The 15,039-nt window shown below is 45.3% G+C and overlaps 1 protein-coding gene across 7 annotated transcripts in view; it reads left to right on the plus strand.

Annotated features, from left to right (window-relative positions):
- MID1 (midline 1) overlaps window positions 1-15,039 on the plus strand; it is a 352,594-nt gene that overhangs the window by 285,246 nt on the left and 52,309 nt on the right. The gene's annotated exons all lie outside the window — the stretch shown is intronic.

The raw sequence follows: 15,039 nt of genomic DNA on the forward strand, positions 1-15,039 counted from the left end.
CCACCCCCACCCACCCACTGCTGCCACGACGCTCTCCCTGCAGCGGCTTTACTTAGCATTCCTAATATTGTAGATTTTAATCACCCTCACAAAAAGCATCCAAAAAAGCACTACATAAAAGGTGTTGTATCAGTTTCCTGGGGCTGTTGTGACAAATCACCACGAACTTGGATGGCATGAGACAATAGAGCTTTATTCTCTCATAGTTCTGGAGGCCAGAAGTTCGAAATCAAGACTTGGTCCCTCTGAAGGCTCTAGGGGAGGGGAATTCCATGCCTCTTCCCACCTTCTAGCAGTTCCAGGCAATTCTTGGAGTTCCCTGGCTTGAAGCTGCAGCCCTCTAACCTCTGGCTCTGTGGCCCCTTGGCTTTCTCCCTGTGTGTCTCTGGGTCTGCGTCCAAATCTCCTTCTTACAAGGACACCAGACATTGGATTGGGGCCATCCTACCCCAGTGGGAATTCACTTTAACTCGATTATATATGCAAAGACTCTATTTCCAAACAAGGTTATGTTCGCCGATAACGGGCATTAGGACTTGGACATAATCTTTCTGGGGGGGGGGGGACCACCACTCAACCCACTGCAGGTGTACATTAAATGCATCTTAGTTGTCAGATATGTTCCCCTGAAAAAGACCACTTGTCGGGATTAAGTCAAGAGTATGCAGGCAGCAGTGACACCGAGGACAAATTGCAGAACCCAGACCTTTCTAACCTCCTGCTTAGAATGGATTTGCTTTGGGGGTGCCTGCGTGGCACAGTCTGTTGAGCATCTAACTCTTGATTGTGGCTCGGGTCATGGTCTCAGGGTTGTGAGATCAAGCCCCACATCGTGTTACTTGCTCAGTGCAGTCTGCTTGTCCCTGTCCCTCAGCTACCCCCCGATTTGTGCACTCTCTCTTAAATAAATAAATAAATAAATAAATAAATAAATAAATAAATATCAATCTTAAAAAAACAAAAAAAGAATGGATTCGCTTTTGGCAAGGGTTTCTCCAGGGACCATTTTGAGCCTTGTTGATTAAACAACGTGGTAAATAACAGTGAACAAGCATAATGTTTTCATTATTGTAGGGCACAGTGAATACGTGTTATAGGAATAAATGGATGAACAAAATGGAATGATCCATGTGCTGTATTTTATTTTTATGATGTGATGGCATTTGATGTTTAGGACAATAAGAAAGAATAATTTCTCTTCAGTAAAACAAACAAAAAAATTACCTGTGTTTTATGGGGAAATCTTACAAAGGCTTTATGGATTGAGTGATTATTTCATTCAATTTCAGCTAGTTACTTCTTAAAGCATTTAGTGTCTGGTTTCTATTATGGCCTGTAGTGATTTCAGAACAACTGTCTTGTTCCTAATGCAATAGTAGTATGGCTTGAATTTACAAAACGCTATTCGTTTTAACATGTAAAATTACTTTCTAAAATGCTCAGCAATTTCAAATGATAGAAATTTACCAGCAGATTTTATTTTTCTTCCAAAAGATTAGATATTTAGTTGTGATAGAGGCTTTTTAAATAAAGCTACTACTAAATTGACTGTAGCAGACTTGCAAGTCCACACATAACGTGCCCTTGGAAGTTATTCTAGATGTAAGGAGTAAAGGGTATTCATTCCTTTCACTATGTTTCTCTACAAGCCTTTGGAGTGGAAAGAAATGCTTGTGGGTGAATAAATTTGGTATTTGGGAAATTTATCCTGGGTAAAAATTAAAGAAAATTAATTATGAGTAGAAAAATGAGACTGGCAATACCTTTTTTTTACACGTGTCCCTTATTCATAATTATTAATATTCTCAGAGTATAATTTTTCACAGAATTGAGCATCCAGTTCTCAATACAGTAACCAGACAAGTCTGTTGAAGATTTCTTTAAGTCACTGATGAAGGAGCCAGCAAGGTGGTAAAGCTGGCCGAAAGGAGCACAGCAGAAGCCCTCCACCTGCAAACACCTGGGGCAGGTAGTGACAGTGTGGGTAGAAGGGCGCTAGAATAAGGCAGCTAAGTGAGATGCAAAACTGGGCTCGGGACCCAAAGGGCAATGAAGTCATAACGTTTGGGCAAAATGAGTCGTATATCATCAGTTTTCTCTAAGTTATGTTTAGCTTTGCAGAGACTGAGGCTTGATCAGGAGTAAATAGAAAGCTGAACTCCGTGACCTGCCAGCCTGGAGTTGCAGGGCCCTTCCTTAGGCTGCCTTGGTGGACCGCACTCCACCTAGTACAACCCCGAAAGGACTCACCGTCTTCTTTTTGCCTTCTTTCCAGGTTTGGGATAATTTAGTTTAACATGACTTTCTGCCCTGCCTCCTCTGATCACTGCTGATGCCTGAGTTGTGTTCGCTGCACAGATATTTCTGGGCGAGCGTGTAAATTTGAGCCTCTGGCCAGTCACTTGGGTTTGCTAAAGTGCCACACTGATTTGTTCCTGCCATTCCCGTGTAGGGGCAGCCCCCGTGTGTGCGGTGCCCGGGGACCTGCCCACGGGGAGCTTAGCACCCTGCCTAAGACCAAGGAATGACGGCCATCCAAAATGAAAACTAATCGCTGTGAGAGAGGTGTGGACTCTGTACTTGGCATTTCTAGGAAGCAAGACGTTTCTCCCAGCTGGGGGCAGAGGAAGGCAGCACCTCTGCTGAGCCTGCCTTCCAGGGTAGGTGGCATTTGGGCGGACGGAGGGACAAGAACAGCACTGCTTGCAGGGCAAACCGAGGTATGGGGCTAGAACAATAAAGAGTGTGTGTTCCCAGAGCAAGTAGTTCGTTCTATGGAAACAGAAGGCGTGTGAGGGGGATCGGTAGGAACCGGCTTTTGGGAGTTGAGAGCTGGGTGGGCTTTAGTAATGCCAGCTCTATGTCAACTCTATTTGGTCCTGAGGGTTTCGCGAGGGTTCGAGGAGCACAAAGATCTGGGTCATTTCCCCCCTTACAACCGGCATCCCTCATTCTTTCCAGTCGGGGATATTTTTGGCTGATGGAAAACGAAGAGGGAGATCTTCGTGCAAAACCCGCGGGGGGCACATCCAGGGGAAACCCTCCCAGGCCGCTGGTAAGCTCCGAAAAGGGAGTGGAATCCGTTAGGCACTTTTAACTCAGCGCAGTGGACCAGCATTTCCTGGTTCACATCCGAGGTTCCGAGACTGTATTTCTTCCTTTTCCTCTTCCTGATGGTGTCCTTGTATTCGGGGCTGAGCATTCCTAGGGAAAATAATCCCCATGCCAGCTGGAGCACAAAACTCCAAGCACGGAGGCGACTCTCAATTGTTGTAAATCAAATCAATGAATTCCCACCAAATCCTGAGGAAATGCCACATCCTTATAAGTCCACACCTCCTTCCTGGGATTCACTTCTGCTTTTCTTGAGAACGAAAAGAGCTTGAAGGTCTCCCCCCATCCCCATTGTTTTTGTGACTTGTTTTTACAGCAAGGGTAAGCAAATGAAATGGCTTTGTGATAGTTAAGTAAGTACCCAGTCTTTTTAAAACCAGTGAACGGAGGGTGTGAAGGCCAAGGGAGCGCAGGACTCGGGAGGGAGAGGCATGGAAAGAGCAATATTGGGGAGACTCTCAAGAATCGTGCATGTACGGTGCTGGCTGGGATTCTAGAAACGAGTGGGGTTTTTGGCCACTGGGTTTTCTTTTCTTCAGGAGAGAAAGACAGTGGAGAATCCCCAGGGGATGAGTTTAAGGTTAGTTCTATGTGGGGTCTGGGACAAGCCTATGAGAAGTGATCAAAATCTGGGTCAGCCACAGAACTACTGGTTCCAGATCGAATATGGACTGTTTCTCTTCATCACCTCCTCCTCCTCCTCCCTGTTTTATTTTAAAAATCAGAAGACCTAGTTTATTAGCTAAGCAAATACTGATATGTATCAAATTCTGCACACATTCTGAGAATCAAGTTCTTTCACAGGGTCTGCAACACCTGGACACAAATGAGATGTTCATTTGGGGAATGACAGGGGACCAGTGAGTAAATACACAGAGAGGTGGGAAAGAGCAGCTGGGGAAGGGTGGCTAATTAATTGCCAGAGCAGTGTGGAGAAAGTAAAGGCTCATCTGACCTCACTGTCCTTGCCCAAGCTCATCCTAGAAGGGTATTCTCCAAGCCGGCATCCCGCCCAAGTCCTGGCATGAGCCCCTTTGGCTTATCTTGCCTTGTTTGTAATTACTTTTTATTTTATTTTAAAGATTTTGTTTATTTATTTGAGAGAGAGAGCACAAGCAGGGGGAGATGCAGAGGGAGAAGCAGACTCCCTGCCAAGCAGGGAGCCCGACTTGGGGCTCCATCCCAGGACCCTGGGATCGCGACCTGAGCCGAAGGCAGACGCTTAACTGACTGAGCCACCCAGGCACCCTGTAATTCTTTTTTTTTTTTTAATTCCTTTCGCCATTGTTTGCAAATTATCTTTTTCTTTCATTTTAATGGAAACCTTGCTCTCTTCCTGGCTTTCTCTGAGTTCTTCCACTGCTGATGACACGTGAAGTGACAACGTGGGGGTGAACTAAGTGCCTTTTAATTCCATTTTTGCCCAGATATTGGGCTCCATAAATTGAGAGGGAGGGGGGTGATGTATTATAGTAGCTCCTCAGAAATGGTAAAAAAAAAAAACCTTGATTTCGTAAAATAGGTAGGGGTCCGTAAAAGACTTCTGTAGTCATTCACCACATCCTAAAAGCATTCCATTGTAAACTTTGAGATGGGGGAAATCACTGGGTTAAAAAGAAAGATGAACTTTTATGTTTATATTATTTTATTATATGGTTTTACCTGAGAGCATTCTCTGCATCTCTATGGAAAACCTTGACAATTGCTTCTACTACACCCATTGGATAAAGACCAGCATCTGAACACCAAATGTGCTCTTTTTTTTTTTTTAAACCAAATGTGCTCTTTGTGTCTTGTGGAGAGGGGTCTGGTCTTGGATAACGTATGTCGTGCTGGGGGCCAACTCAAATGTGCAAAGGCACAATCTATTGTCACTTGCAGATAAGGGTTAGATTCCCACCCCATCTGAGCCCTTGTGAAAATGTTCTCAGGGTATAATTAGAGTCGGATTCTGGCCGCATTAAAACACGCCAGGCAACCCACAGTCATCCATGGGGTCTCCATGCAGACGGCTCTGGAATGATGATAATGTGATAGTGCAAAAATGGTGGCATTCAAAAATTATAAGCCACTGTGGTAAAGGCTGCTCTCCCAAGTTCAAGTCTTGGGGTTCCCAAGACAGATGAGAAGAGGAACTCTTAGGCTGCACAGAACTTCATTCTCTCCGGAGAAGATTGACTACCACATGTGTATGATGGCTACTCCACCAAGTACCCAGTTCACTCCACCAAGTTTGCTAAAATTGACCGCTCATGAAAGAAACTTAACATTTCTCCATGAAGATTAAATTTAATTGTTTATTAAAGTAGTATGTATGTAACACATACTCAAATATCTTCCCCTAGATTCAATGCTTCTGCCTTAAAAAAATGATTCATAAGCATTGAATCCTGTTATCTTCTTAGGTATATTCATGAGGAATAATGAGAAGACCAGTAGAAAGTCTTCCCGTCTTGTTTTGGAATAAGAGATGAATCTTAGGAATGAATGAGTGAATATGAGGCTTGGTCCATTTGGTGTTACTCTCAGAATAACATTTCTCAAGTTTCAGTTTTGAAAGTTTTTTTAAAACATGATCCACACCTCTCCTCATCTTTCCAGTTTGGATGGGATGAACTATTGTGTCACATTCAGAATCCTACCAGGTGGCTTGGATTGGAGTGTGAGCCCATGTACGTGCCTCTGAAAGTAATTCCTCTGACATATTTGAATTTAGTAATGCAGATTTTTAAGGCTAATACTTAAATGTGAAATAATTGGTCTTAATTGGGGGCCCAGCGGATGAGCAGTGGGAAAAAGAGAGAAGACATGTATCTTAATGTGGTCTCTCCCCATACCACAGGAATTCTTCATCACGTCTCCCCTACACTATTCCACACACAACCTCCATGCCTTGAGATATTCAGACACTTGACTAGAGCAGCAGGGATGTTTCCGGCATGATATAAAGAATAATAAGAACGGGTCATGACAGATCTAAAAAAAAAATGGCCATTGTAGTTATCACAAGAGATAGTGGTAGTTGGATGGATCCAGCTGGGAGAGTCAGAGGTGTGAGAGGAACGATCCCAGGTGAGAAGGTAACTGTCAGGTAGGAGATTGAGTCTCATTATCATGCCTGTGCGCACCATTCAGAGATGAGCATGATTCCAACCATCAATCCATCATTTTGTTACTGAACTAGCTTCTTTTGTTTCTGGGTCTTGATATCTAGTTTAAATTATTTTTCCAACAAATGAATATAAAATTGCTTTTTTATGGTAATCAAGATGAAATTATCTCTGTACATAAGATAATTACAGAGTGTGAGAGAAGCGGGACACATCATCTTTTACCTTCGTTTGATTCACTTCTATTTTTAATTGCTAAATGTTATAGGGAAAACTGAAGAGCTCTGTTCTAATTTTGAAATTCTCCCGCAAAATAATTGAGTCATGCATATAAAATGCTCGTTAACAAGAGCACAATTGTAGCATTGATTATTTTTGTTTGAAACAGAAATATGAAATTTTTAATTCAGCTATTTAAAAAGCCTGAGGCCACCACTCAATGTAAAAGGCTTTCAGTGAGAAGCAACACAAATAAAGATTTTTACAACCAAGTGAGGTAACTTCCCAGCCTGGGAATTTATGATAGAGCTTTTACTATGCTTTTAAAAGTATTTTCACTAGATAGAACATCAGGCTTATATGTACGAGGTGATGAAAACTATCCTAGTAGCCTAATTCTCTGACCAGACAAGCTCTGTTTGGGGTTGTGATAAGTCCAAGAAAGCCTTCCATGTGTTTACATAGGTTGGGAAGATGGTGCCTTGTCGGTCCTTGCAGGTGTTAGAAGGTGATCACTGGATGGAGTCTTACAGCTCCACAGCAACGTGTGGCCTGTGGTGGAGGGAAGGCAAAAGCGGCGGGACTTAACACAGATGTACACAAAAACAAAAACAACCACTTAGCTAGCTCCTACCATCACTTTCTGATTTAATTATCCCAATAACATTTTGCGGTAAATGTCATTCAGATGACCATGGAAATGTGACTTGTAGGCAGACATAAAAAGAATCAGCCAGAAAGGAAAAAAAAAAAAGGATCAAATCAAATCAAATAATAAGGCAACTGGAGTGGTTACTGAACTTCAGCTCCCCGAACCAGGTGAGAGAGTTGAAAGAGATGATTCAAAACTTAGATTTCTAGGGGAGTGCTCATGGCGAGAAGCGATCCCACCTGCTGGGGGAATTGGAAACCCTGTCCAACTCGCCATAACCAGGGCCCCAGTGAGTATATTTCTGTGGTGCCACTGGAGCCAGTGGGCCTCCAGGTCTTGTGAGATTATTCTCAACTCTTTGACCACGAAGCCCCAACTTCTTTGAGACGATCAGTTTGCTCCTGTTAATAAAGAAAGTTCTTTTTTTCCACCTCCCCACGAAGTTTGAGAAGTATGCATAAAGATGCAGAACTAAACCATATCTGTAGAATCAATACTTGGTATTACAATTTGGAACTAAAACATATGTTTGTGTTTTAAGGGTTTGTAGCATTTAAGAGAAAATGGCATATTACAGATATTTGACAGGTTAGCTTTGAGATTCCAATCTGAAATGTGTAATTTATTTTAGAGCTGTGGTCTTTAAGTTAAAAGTGTAAAATAGTTTGTTTCAAACCAGTGTTGGAGTACCCAGGAGAACTTGAGTTTCACTACATTTGTAAGTTTCATTTATTAGATTTCTAAGAGCTACTTAAGGATGTGAGAAGGTTTACCTTGTTAGGGTTTTAATTTTACCCTGTTAGGCATTTAAAGTGCTTATAAAGTAAGTTGAATATGTTACATTTATAAATGCAGTTTAAAATGTTACAGGAATTTGGTGATAAAAATCAGAACAGTGGTTACCCAGGGGGGTGAGAATAGACTGGAAGAGGGGCTCCGGGGGTACTTTCTGGGGTGATGGAGATATTTTTTAAGCTGTTGGTTATGTTGGTTATCAAGATCCATTGACTTGTCCCTTAAGATTTATGCATTTTCCTGTAGGTAAATTTATTTCAATTAAAAAAAATGTGTACAGGATTTAATCAACTAATTTACATATGGCATTGATTGTTTAATGGAGTTATGTCTGTTCAAGTTGAGTTAGTTATGGGAATCCCTGGGTGGCTCAGTGGTTTAGCACCTGCCTTTGGTCCAGGGTGTGGTCCCGGAGTCCTGGGATCAAGTTCTGCATCAGGCTCCCTGCATGGGGCCTGCTTCTCCCTCTGCCTGTGTCTCTGCCTCTCTCTCTCTCTTTCTCTGTCTCTGTCTCTCTCTCGCTCTCTCTCTCTCTGTGTCTCTCATGGATAAATAAATACAATCTCTTAAAAAAAAGTTGAATTACTTAAACATTGATTCAGGACCCCCCCAAGAGTGATTATTCTTGGTTTTATGAAATTTCTTGGATTTGTGAATAGAATAATGAGATTCATAACTTGAATCTAGAAGCTTAAGGAAAACTATATAGTGATTTGTTGATAGAGATACGGTCTTTGGGCAAATACCCTCACGGTCTTTAGTGCATGTCTAATTCCAACACCATTTCAGAGGAAAATCTTAGGAGAGCAAGTAAGCATAGATAGCTTCATTCTTATTCTTTTTTTTTTTTTTCTTTTTTGAGAAAGAGAGAGAGAGAACAGGTCAGGTAGGGGTGGGCAGAAGAGAGGGAGAGAAAAAGTCTTAAGCGGGCTTCACACCCAGTGCAGAACCCAATGTGGGGCTCGGTCTCATGACCCTGAGATCACGACCTGAGCTGAAATCAAGAATCAGACTCTTAACCAACTGAGCTGCCCAGGACACCCCAAGCATGGATAGTTTCAAAGAGAGATGGTGCAGACCAACGAGGTCGAGGATACAAAGGGAGTCAATTAGAAGGAGGTCAGGAAAAGAGCCCCTCCCCAAAGTTAAGTCTCCAAATTTACCTTCCTACCTTAGCTGGGCTCCGTGTGAGGTGGGCCATAGCCAGCTCTCTGCAGTTGGCCTCAGTGTGGCTTTTCACAAGGGTTAGTAAGCCATACCTGGCTTGGGTGTTTCTCTGTCCACTCCCGGATAACCAAATCCGGATACACGCCCACTGTGCCCTACATATCATTGAAACACGTCCTTACCTCCCTACAGAGGTGGCCTTTTTCCCCCCTCTGCTCTGACGCTTTCCTCATCCTCCTCATTCGGGGTTTCCCAGCTCTCTCCTTGCTCATTCTGATCTTCAACAACCGGTCCCACTTCCACATTCCGAAGCAGACCTTCCTCAGGTACTCGCACACACCAACTGCCTCATTTCCGAAGCCCTCTGGAATCACACCATCCAACTCAAATATAATGGCAGCCATGTATGTAATTGGAGATTTCCAAGTAACCACATTTTTTTAAAGTGGAGACAAAGGGCAGCCCCTGTCGCGCAGCAGTTTAGAGCCGCCTGCAGCCTGGGGTGTGATCCTGGAGACCTGGGATCAAGTCCCACATCGGGCTCCCTGCATGGAGCCTGCTTCTCCCTCTGCCTGTGTCTCTGCCTCCTTCTCTCTCCCTCTCTTTCTCTCTCTCTGTGTCTCTATGAATGAATAAATAAAATCTTTAAAAAAAATAAAGTGAAGACAAAGGGGTAAAATTAATTTTACTAGTACATTTTCTTTGACCTGATCCATTCAAAAGATTATCACTTCAACATGTAGTCAACACAAAAATGATTAATATATGTTTCATATTCACAGCACACCTCAATTCAGACTAGACACATTTCTTTTTTAAGATTTTATTTATTTATTCATGAGAGAAAGAGAGACAGAGAGAGGCAGAGACACAGGCAGAGGGAGAAGCAGGCTCCCCGCAGGGGGCCCCATGCAGGACTCGATCCCGGAACCCGGGGTCACACTCTGAGCCAAAGGCAGACACTCAACCACCGAGCCGCCCAGGCGCCCCCAGACTAGCCACACTTCAAAGCCCCCAAACTGCAAGAGGCCAGTAGCTGCCGTGTCGGACCACACAGCTCTAGAACGTCTATAGCCCTTGGCTTAGCGGATGATTATGTACGCAGTCGTCAGCATGTTTGCTAGGTTTTCTCTAATGAAGCCACTGCCTTTGGGGGGCAGCGTCTGTCGCAGGCCATAGCGTGGTGCTTTGCACATGATGGGCACTCAACAGGCCATAGATGGCTTCGGTGTTACCTCCGTCCCCTGCCGCCACCCTCCTCCCTGGCGGAGAGACAGAAGAGGCCTCACGCCCTCTCACATACATTCCCCGGCTCCCGAGACCGTTGCAGAGATCTCTGGAAAGCAGTAGCGTTAGCCACCTGTGCCTGAAGGGGGGAGGCAAGTGACACCTGCCACAGGAGCAGGAGCAGGAGCAGGAGCAGGAGCAGGAGCAGCCTGGGAAGGTGCGCTCGTCGGCAGCATCGGGCCCGGCTTTAGAGAGTTTGCAAGTGTGCAAGGGGAGCACGCTCGGCTCTGGGGGGCGAGACGTTTCTTCCTTTTGCGTGGTCTCCGAAAACAGCGGGGCCAGCGGGGCCGGGGAGATGCCATCCCGAGGGAAGGTGGCTTCTTTGGTATCTGTGACGTCGCCTTGATCTAACCTCCACGAAAGGGGGGTGGCCGGGCCGAGGACGGCCGCTCGCGCCCGCAGAAGGACAGCTGGCGCGGGCCCACCTGACTCGGGCTCTGGCTGCTTCCACAAAGGGTCGCCTTACTTTTGGCAGAAGAAAGTAATTTTTCCTTTCTGGTTTTCATGAAATGGCCTTAAAGAATTCCTCTTGTTTGTGGTCTCGAAAAAATTAGAACTATGCCCATGAGGCCCGCCTTTAAGGGTTCTAGTAAGCGACGAGAAGGCTTTGTTCTTGGTAATAAAATTAAAGCAAGCAGTGTTTCCATTACCTGGCGGGAGGCCGCCTCCCCGCCACCCCCTGATCCTGACAAATGTAAGCAGAGCATTCTGTTTCCCAGTTAGGAGGTGAGAAGGCAACATCTGGCAGGTTTGTATATAGAAATAGAGTTGACCTTTCAGATAATGGAAGGAGAGAGAGACAGAGAGAGAAGCACTTCTTCGTGTAATCCCTAACTTAAGTATTTTAAGATTCAATTTGACTCTAGAAAACTGTACCCATTGAGGCTGAAAACTGGAAAGCCCTTGTTCTAGTAAGACAATGTTAATTTCCCAGTGATCTGGAATGATGGAAAATCTAGGGGTCTTTAGATAAAGAAATATATATATTTGAGTCCGACTCACTAGATTCCATGTGTTTTTTTTTTTTTTTCTCCAGGCGACTTGGCCTGCCGTTGCTTAGATGTAGGCCCATTTATCATCAGTCGTAGATGAACGTTTGTAGGTAGATTGTGACCCGAAATAAAAAAAAAAAAAGACCAAGGTCAGGATAGAAAGCACGGTCAGGTGCAAACTCTGTTCAGCCCTGCAGTTCATCAGAAGTCGTCGGGGCTATAGAGCTAGCTGGGCGAGTGTGACACGGGTGCCCTGTGATGTCCTCTAGAGCTCTTTAAGAAACGTCCAGATTGTAGTCCCCTCTGATGTAGGTGTTTGTGTCTGTAATGGGCAGTGCCACACCCTTAGAGCACTCACCAGCCCTCTGCCCCCTGGCCTGAGAGCCTCCTTCCCTCGGAAGCCCCTAAGACTCTGCCTGGGGTCTCCCCCACCCAGGGTACCCACCCGTTAATTCCAGAGGAGAATTATTGCCCAGCCACCCCCGGAACAGCCTTCAACCAGCCACTGCTTGGAGATGTTAGGTAAATACCTCACGTTCCCCCTATCAGCTGGCCTGTTCTGCAGAGTCCCAAAGTCACCCACCAGGGCGAATTTCCAGTTGCCCCCCGTGGTCTAGGTGAGCCATACCCTCCTGGCTTCATACCATTTGCACCCCACACTGGTGTTTCCTGGCGATGACTTGTACCTGCCAGCCCTGTCTCCTGCCCTGCATCCCGGAGAGAGGACCGCAGGCCTCCTCTGAGATGGAATGATGGCACACATGCCTTTCCCCTCGTGCCCCCAGCTCGCGTGTTCAATTTCCCTAAGCTCCTCCCTTTCACCTTGTTTGAATGAGTGTGAATATTAAACACCGGGCACCAAAGATACTTAAAAATCAGGCTCCTGGCTTCTAAGGTGACGATACCCAGGCAAAGTGTCGTAGATGTTACTTGTGGCTGCATCAGAAAGACAGGACAGAGCTTCGCATTGCCCAGTTGTGCCTGCAGGACGTACCACGACAGGTGAGCGTGTTTCACCCACCGTAGGGCCCACTGAGGAGTGGGCGTCCGATCCTCATTCTCTGTCACTTGGCAGCGGGGCAGACGGCATCTATCCTGGATTCGCTCAAGCCTGAATAGGAGTTCAACTTTGTAATTTTCCAGGACACCGCTATTCAGGAATCAGGGTGCAACAACGAAAAAGAATGCCGCTTAATGAGAAATGACATGTAAGATCGAAAATGAGTAATGGAAGGTCATGGGATGGAAGCTTCCTCTTTCCATTTGAAATGACTTCCCTTCCCTGAGATGGATCACCTCTGTCCTCCCCAGCCACCACTGAACCGTCCCCTTCTGTAAATGATTTTTTAGCTTCTGACCACAATGTGATTTTTGCCAAATACATTAGCTGAAAATTACTTAATCGAAAGGAGCACTTTTCAGAAACTGTATGAAAAAGACTTCATGGACACAAGTGTCCATGACAGGTTAATAGATTTTTTTTTTCATTCTGTGTACCCAACCCAAACGGAAGGGAGTGGAGCATTTGTTTTATAAAGTGTGTAATTAATAAGAGAAAGGAAGGGAGGAGTTTATTGTTTTTGAATGAATTATGAGCAACACCTTCCATTCTGCTGCTTCTTTTTGGAACCGCTTTGAACAGAGTTACCGTTTAACACAAAAAGAAAAGTCTCTGGCCTTAATGCCAAGAATGTGAGGTTGGAAAGTCAGTCGAGTGTGCTCTGAGCAAGACAGCACGGAAGAGCGGTGGTTATTATTAAAACTGTCACAGGAGCCGCAGGACGTGGGGGCGGGGGGAGTAAAAACCATCCTGCAAGTGTATTTTCATTTTCAAATTGAAATCCTATGAACTCACCGATTGCAACTCTTCATGCCCCGACAGGAGAAGACTGATATTTATCAAACAGCTATTAGGTGTCAGAGAGTTTACAGATATTTTCAGTGAAAGTGTGCAAGCCAGGAGCCATCCTTACACAGATGCGGCGCATTTTCATACCTGCAGCTCTTTGATTACAATGTCCGTGATCTTTCTTTTCCTCTATGCCTTTAGGAGGCGTAGAGGCCCCCATAGAGGGGGGTGAACGATGACCCTTGGGACCACATCTGACTCCTCACCTGTTTTCCTAAATAAAGGTTTATTGGAACACAGCCACACCCATTTAATTCCATCTTGTCAGGGGCTGCTCTCTTGCTACAACAGGGGTGTTGAGTCGTTGAGACCCTGTGGTCCGCGACGCTATCATAACCACCGTCTAGCCCTCTGCAGCCAAAGTCTCCCAATTCCTACTGTACATCTTGAAAGACTTCCCCTCGTCCCCACCCTCCCTCACCCCATTGCATCAGCAAAGAGCCTTTAGAGAATGCATTTGGGATTTGAAAACAACTCCAAACATTCTGGAGTTGGTTCTCATGTTATAGCTTCCAAAGCCGTTGTCTTGGTGAAAGATGTAGATGGGAAAAATTTTCGATTCATGCTATGAAGTCCCCCAGGTGATCAGCACAGGCTGACGGGGCCCAGCCCTTGTAGCATGGTTCTATGTGGACGTTCCAGATAAACAGTCTTTTAACTATAGTGATAGTTAACATTCGTTGAGTAGTTACTTCGTAATGGCTTCTCACCTACTAATTCATTTAGCTCTCACCACAAGCTACCCCGGGGTTTCTCTGCCTTGGCCCTAGTGACTCGATGATTCTTGGTTGTGGTTGGGCTGTTCTGAGCATTGCCGGACTTTTGTTGTGTAGCACCCCTGGCCTCCACCCCCTGGCCCCCCGCCCCCCCCCCCCCCCCCCCCGTGACAACCAAGAATGTCTCCACACCTTGCCGGTGCTCCCTAGGAGAACACCTGGTCTACCGGGCAAGAGGAATGTGAGAAATGGAGAGTTTAAGCAAATGCCTGAGGTCATAGGACTAGGAAGTTGGGAGGATCTGGCATTCGGCCCCAGGAAGACTTCCTCGGGACCCTGAGCTCTGAACCACCGCCTCCTTTAGCCCTGGTCCCCCCCTAACTCATTTCACCTTGTTTGACGATTGCGCTTTCCTGAAAAATTAACAACAGCATCAACAATGTCTTGGACGGACATGTCGTGTGTGCTACTCTTGGGGGGAAATTCCTTTGTGTGAAGCTTCAGGGTTTTAGGCGTTAGCCGTGGGGCTCTTGCCGGACAGCTTTACTGTATCGTCACAGTTGTGTTTCATTTATGAGGAGACTTTTATTGCCAGCTTACCACAGCGGGCTCCCATTTTTAATGGCATCCCACTTCCCTCATCCAACATTCCAGCTTCATAATCTTAGAAACCTCGAGAAAAGAGGATTTCTCTTGAGGTTCCTGGGGGCTATTTTTTTACCCTAAAGCAAACAGATAGCAGAATCCCGTAGAGTTCATCAGCAGCATGCGGAACTGGCCTCCTCTGGGCCGGGCCAAACCATGTTCCCGCACGTCGCCCCACAGTAAAGGCCGGATTCCCTGTAGCTTCTATCCACTCCGTCACTACTTTTCTTTCTCACCAAAAGCACTTTATGAAGGGATTCTGTTTTTTATTTTTCTGAAAAGCCCATCTTGGGCTTTGAAAAGTCTTGTTCAAAAGTGTTCGGCTTTAAATGAACATCTTAAATATTATAAAGTGTCCTGTCCTCCGGCTTCTCCCCCAAAGATGGGGACCCTGGAAACTTGGCCACTCTTCCCTCCCTCATATACTCAAGCT

The sequence above is a fragment of the Canis lupus genome, chromosome X, assembly GCF_048164855.1.
Source record: "Canis lupus baileyi chromosome X, mCanLup2.hap1, whole genome shotgun sequence".
NCBI classification, from domain to species: domain Eukaryota; kingdom Metazoa; phylum Chordata; class Mammalia; order Carnivora; family Canidae; genus Canis; species Canis lupus.